Raw genomic sequence first — 6,590 nt, forward strand, 5'->3', positions numbered from 1 at the left:
AAAAGTCCAGCATACAAATCGCGAACTCTATATCCAGCAACGTAACTTTTCGGAGATCACGAAACAGATCACTAATTTTAATACTGTATCAAAAAGGTATTTTTAGTGTATTTAATTTTATTTTATTTTATGGGGGTCTTTCTATAAATTTAGCTACGCTTTGCCGAACTTGTTTTTCTATTGCCTTTACGTCACGATTTTATAGCTTTATTGAAAGAGTTTTGACACACGCAGTTTGCACGCGCACATGAAAATCCGAGGTTTATTTCGTCTTAAGCGCGCGCTCGTCATATTACCAAAGTTAAAGTAGCTAAATTGTAACAAGAAGGTCACGTTAATTTATAGAAACATCTATTGGGATTCAGTCTACGGCAATAGGGAGTTAATGGAATATGAAAACCCAATGGTTTCCCATGAAACTCTTCATCGGTAATCTATAGGCTGCGATAGGGTGTTAATGGAAATAAAAATAGTTTCCCATGAAAATCTTAATTGGTAATCTATAGGCGGCGATAGGGTGTTAATGGGAAACTAAAACCAAATAGTTTCCTATTAATCTCTCAATTGGTAATCTAAAGGCAGCGATAGGGTGTCAATGGGAAACTAAAACCAAATGGTTTCCCATTAATCTCTCAATTGGTAATCGATAGGCGGCGATAGGGTGTCATTGAAAAAAAAAAACAAAGGGTTTCCCATTAATCTCAATTGGTAATCGATAGGGTTTTAATGGGAAGTTTTTCTTCATTTGGATTCCAATGATAACAACACATATCCATTTGAGTTACCTATAAAAATCCCGTTGGTTTTTTAATGGTACACAAACTCCAATAAAATACCCTTTGTCTTCCTATAGAGCCCATAGAAATCCATTTGGGTTACTATGGCTTTTCTCGTAAGGGAGAATCACCCTGGATACGGGAAACGGATCATGGCTCCCCCGTTAATTTAATTTTGGATATGTTTTAATTCATTTTTTAAAATATTTTTAAATCGTCTAAAAGTTTTTTCGACACGAGACACGTACCGTTATTGGTGGACCAGATGTTATTGGTTTTTAACAATTAAAAATTTTATAAATTGTATTATACGTAGCCGAAGGTATCATATCGTTGAGTGGTGATTGACGCAGATTTTGAAACACTTCATTTTGGCCACCACCCCTGTGAAGCGGGGTGGAGGCTGTGTGGAGCTATGCTCCACTCGTGTGCAGACTGTGTGGAGCGGGGTGGAGACTGCGTGGAGTATGATGAAACGGTTTAGGGTGTAGCAACGGTTGCAAATAAGTAAAAGTACGGATAACCTGAAGATGGTTTATGATTGACACACCCCGTTTTCTATACATGTGTGGAAAGAGGGTTACAGATGATGAAATCCATCGTAACTTGAAGAGGGGTTACGTCTGATTGACACACCGCGTTTTCTCCACCTGCTTGGAAAGAAAGTGATGAAACACGTCTGCTTTTCAGATAATACAACCATACGATATATAAGGTACGAAGCTAGGGTTAATTATAATATACGGAATAATCAATATTTTGCTTTGCGAATTAAATTGAAATTTGAACCACTACTTTCACCTATATTATCAAAATGGCCAATTACTCAATTGGGTGGAGAAATGTCATCATTTTGGGGAGAGCCCCTTAATAAAGTATAAATAGTTGGATATCCAGAGTGAATATCCATTCCAACTGCAAAAATATTTACCTCTACAGATCACAATGGAACCAACAGGAGCTGTGTAAGTATCCCTTTTAACAATTTAAGGGTCGTAAGACTTGGAATTTACAGGTGTTTTCTAATAGGGAGAGAAAATCTATTGTTGTCGACTTCGAGTTTCTCGACGGTCAGATAACGGGAGAGACCCCCGCCAAAATAGTGAAGGAACTTGCAGCAAGCACGTCTCAATCATCACCACGGGTGTCGTCTTGGTTGTTTCTACCACCGTACCCTCTGTCCGAACTTCCATGGCGTATCCAACATCAGAACAACTGGGTGGAAAAAAATATTCACGGACTAGCTTGGGACTACGGTTTCACCACTTACAACAAGTTGGAGGAGTGCATAGAAATGGCTGTTCAAGGTTACGACCGTGTCTTTTGTTAAGGGGAAGAGAGGTGTTTATTTTTGTGTAGTATAATCCACCAGGAAGTTATAGAATTAAACGGGGTTAGATGTTTAAAAGTGACGGAATTGGATGAAGACGGGCCAATGCTTTCATGCCTAATTAAACACAATACTAATTTTTTAAGTAAGAAATACTCCTGCGCTTTGGAAAAAAGTAATTTGTTTTCAGAGTGGATGTATAAAATTAGGAATTATTTAACTTCGCAATTGTTGGATGAATAAAATTTGAAATTAGTTTAACATTTATTTTATTTTTATTTTTAAACACAAATTGACTCGTCAAATTGTTTTATATTTCTCCTAAAATTGTCGAAATTATATCTTTTGCCAATGCCCGGTCAACCTCTGCCATCAATTCAATCGCCTCATTTGGCAGTTCATTTTGTTGAAGTATACGATACTCCCGCCTTTTTATAAAAAATGACGAGATTGCAGTTTGCACTCTAATAAAAGTTAAAGATAAATTAATATATTGGTATAATATATATATGTTCTTACACAAACCCGTCGGCGTTTGGGCTTGGATGCCATTCGGGAGATGTATATACCTGTGCGTCATTCTGCGTGAGACTAAAATAAAGAACAGATAAAATGTAGAAAATTTTGATCGATAATCAGATATATATATATGCTTACGCCGGATAGGTGTTTATGGCAACAATATCTTCTAACGTCTTCATTAATAGTTCCGTAGAATCGCTAGGTTTTTCTACGGGGGGTATATCAAATCCCTTATGTAATTGATGATTCTAAATTATAGAGCAAAATAATTATGCTATAATTTTCTAACTTTTTTTAAGTGAATATAGTTATTCAAAATTATTTACAGTAGACCGCCGATGTTGAAAATTTGAGGAATGAAAACCTCACATAACTCTGGAATGGCGTTGGCTATCCGGGTCAATCTATCCCTAATTAGAAATAAAAGGAAATATCAAAATTCTACTCACATTAAATCAATTTTTAAAAAGCCAAACAAATACTTACAGTTCTTCCGCTTCGTCCTCGACGATTTCATTTACTACCACTGGCATTTCATGGTCAAAATCATGATTTTCATCATCAATTTCTATGAATTCATCGTCATCAGAAAACTGCTATCGCAAATCCTAAAACCATTATTTTTTTCTTGTAGAGGGAGACAAACTTTACGAGTACGAAGTAGAAATAAATAAAGTATTCTTACTTTGCAATCGTGGTTTTATATCGTGGGTCTTAGGGGTCAATGGGTTACGGGTATTTCCATAGTAGTCAGTAGTAAGAAAATCCCTAAGGGACGTCATAACGTCTCTCGCCCTAAGGATGTAAAATACTAATTTAGTGCAAAAAGCACTATAGTCGTAAGATAGTCACTTACACCGGGAAAACCCAAAAAATCAGGTGTACCATTAAGCATCATTTTGTTAGCGAGTGGTCCTTTACAATTGGAAGAAGAGTTGGAATAAGTGTATTTCGGGTCGGGTCGGGCAAAATTTTATTTTAATTATTTCGGGTTGGGTCGCATCGGGCAAAATTTATTTTTATGTTTTTCGGGTCGGGCCGTAAAAAAAGTGGGCCCGACTCGTCTCCACTTACCTCAGTATTATTCACCTTTACCACCATCATTACCACCACATCATCAGGAGTGAAAATAACAACCTCTTTCTTCTATACTAGAGTAAAGATGCTAAATATTTGATACCGATTTTCACGAAAATCAGTATCGGTGAAATTGTGATATCCACTTCCCTGCCCCCCCCCCCCCAATAAATGCATGTAAAACTGACAGCACTTTGGGTGAACCATATTTTTCTTGCAATCTTGCAAAAATCTTCCAAAAATTTAATTTTGGTTGGTGTTACTAAAAACATTTATATTTATGTTAGTATTTATAATTTACTATTATATTTAAAGAAAAGCTGTAAAGTATACAAACTAATTGTAATGAGTTCTTTCATTGCTTCAATTCTAGTACTAGAAAACAAAATATTTACTCATATGACCTATTAAGTATTTAAAACATAGAACTTTAACTAACTTTTCACTGTTTGAATTTTCAACATTTTCTTTGGATATACTGAAAATCCAGGAGTAATAATTAGCTTTAAGTATTAACTTCATATTATCATGACTATTACGCATTTATAAAAATTACTCACTTTTCACTGTTTGAGTTTTCAACCAGTAGATCTGGCTGATCACTTTCTTTTGGGCAAACTGAAAAACCAAGAGAAGTAAATACCTGGGCTTCAATGGTATATTACCATGTCAGAAATTTGATTTAAAAATATGATTACCCATTGTTTTTTAGCGGTGAAGTATCCATTTGCAAAAATGACAAAAAAATTAAAAGGATCCCCGGCTTTTTCGGCCGACCCGGCCCGAGTCTTTTTCGGGTCGGGAAAAAAATATGATTTTTATAGGTCGGGTCAGGTAAAATTTTTAATATAAGAGGCTCTCTTACAATCGGGCCGGGTTGGGTCGGTCCCTTTCTAATCGGCCGGGTCGGGTCGTGCTTTTTTACAATCGCGCCGGGTTGGGTCGGGCTTTTTTTACAATCGGGCCAGGTTTGGTCGGTCCTTTTTACAATCAGCCCAATCGGACCGGGCCGGGTCGGGTAACCTTTTCGCTTATCAGGTATATCTCCGATAAACTAAATTATTTATTTGGCAAGCTGGCCCCTTTTTTCAGATAGGCGTTAAGATACATGTATCTGTCTTTATATTGACTAAATTCAAACACCTAATTAAATGTTTTTTATCGTTTTAAATTTCTGTGCGCGATAAAAAATTTGCTTAATTCCACCATCTTTGGTCGCCTTGCGCGAGTGGCAGTTTACTTCGATTATTACGTTTTCATCCTTGAACGCTTGAAATCGATTAATTTATGATTGAAATGGGTAAATGGATTAAATCGTGATTATGATGATTAAATCACGATTAAGATTATGAAATCGTGTTTAAAAAATAAGTATATTCCACAAATTAAATTCACGGTCCGTTTCGGGGCTGGTAGGGCCGAAAAAAAATATGTTTACGGGTTGGGCGGGGCTAAATGTATTTTTCAATATATTAGGTGGGGTCGGATCAAGGAATTTTTTTCAATTGACCGATTCATTTCCCTATACCTATTTTTTTACATAAAACACGCAAACTGCCGAATATAGCGTGAACAGAAAAAATTTAACATGGTTATAGTTTTTTTTCGGTTCACATTATACAAATTTGTTATAACAAAAGTCAAAATTTCAGCCAGAGATTCCAACAGTAGACCGGTTTCGCCCTTTTGGGGCTCATCAGTACTCTGGCTATCCTCGGAAATCTGCCGAAATCAGTAAAACTAATAAACAATCAGAGTGCCCTATATGTGAGCAGTCCAGTGCAATTTATAATGAAATTCTTCACCAATTATTGCATGGCGGTCGCTATTCAGCAGACATCTTTTACGCTCGGGCTTCCGTTGAAATCCAACGTTAAGATAGTTAATTTGTTGCTTACAATTAGTACTTATTTTATAGTGTGAACGGGGATTAAGTGAAATTGTTTAACTTACATCCAACAGGTTAGTTTGCTCATCCAGAATCCAATTTGATTCAGATATAAACGAGAAGGTAGATGACCCAAAATCGGAGGGGTTTTTTCCAGAGTGGTGGGTTCCTTCCACAGTCGGATGAACGGAAACCTGGATAAATGTTTAAATTAGACGCTTATTCCCGTTGCTGAAATAATTGCGTGTGGATTAAGTACGTTCGTTCTGAACTACAGAATCATGTCGGTAACTGCACGACGGTTCCATAAAATCGAAATTAATTGGTTGATCGCGGATCGGATGAGTTTCGATTTTATTGTACCATTAATTTAACTATTTGTGCTTTCCGAAATAATTATTGTTATAAAATACTAACCAGAGCATTTTCCCAAATATTATTTAAGCGTGCAGCCTGTTCATTTGATTTGGTTACGGTTTAATTTTTTGCCAAAAATTGTGATTTCCCCTGTAGTTTTCCTTTTTTTAATAATTTGTTTTTCTCAAATTTTTTTCCGCAGAGGTTCTTATACTATTTCTACTAATGTGGAGCCGGTGCTTTTTGCTATCTCGGTGTTATAACCTAGCTGAATGTTCTTTAGCTCAGCTCTGTCTTTTAAGTCAATAAAAAATAATTTGCTATTTTTTGGTGCCCCAGCAGTTTTTTTAATGATCGTGAGGGCTAAAAAATATACACGAGAAAGACTAAAGTACTTTTAAGGTTAGGTTATTTGAGGTGATAGGTGATTGTAAATTTAAATAGGAAAAATGGTCCTCTTCTATAATGTGGAGGGGCGTCACTCTCAAATATTTCGCACCTTTCGACTTTGGTGGGAACTCGCGCATGATTGCAGTATTCAAAATAAATATTTAGATTAGATGTTTATAACAAGAAATAATTAAAAAAGAAATGTAACTAGTTTATTATTTTAAATTTTAGGTGTCAAGGGGCGCCTTAC

Source organism: Leiobunum rupestre, chromosome 1, assembly GCF_980474605.1.
Source record: "Leiobunum rupestre chromosome 1, qqLeiRupe1.1.hap1, whole genome shotgun sequence".
In the NCBI taxonomy this organism is placed as follows: Eukaryota; Metazoa; Arthropoda; class Arachnida; order Opiliones; family Sclerosomatidae; genus Leiobunum; species Leiobunum rupestre.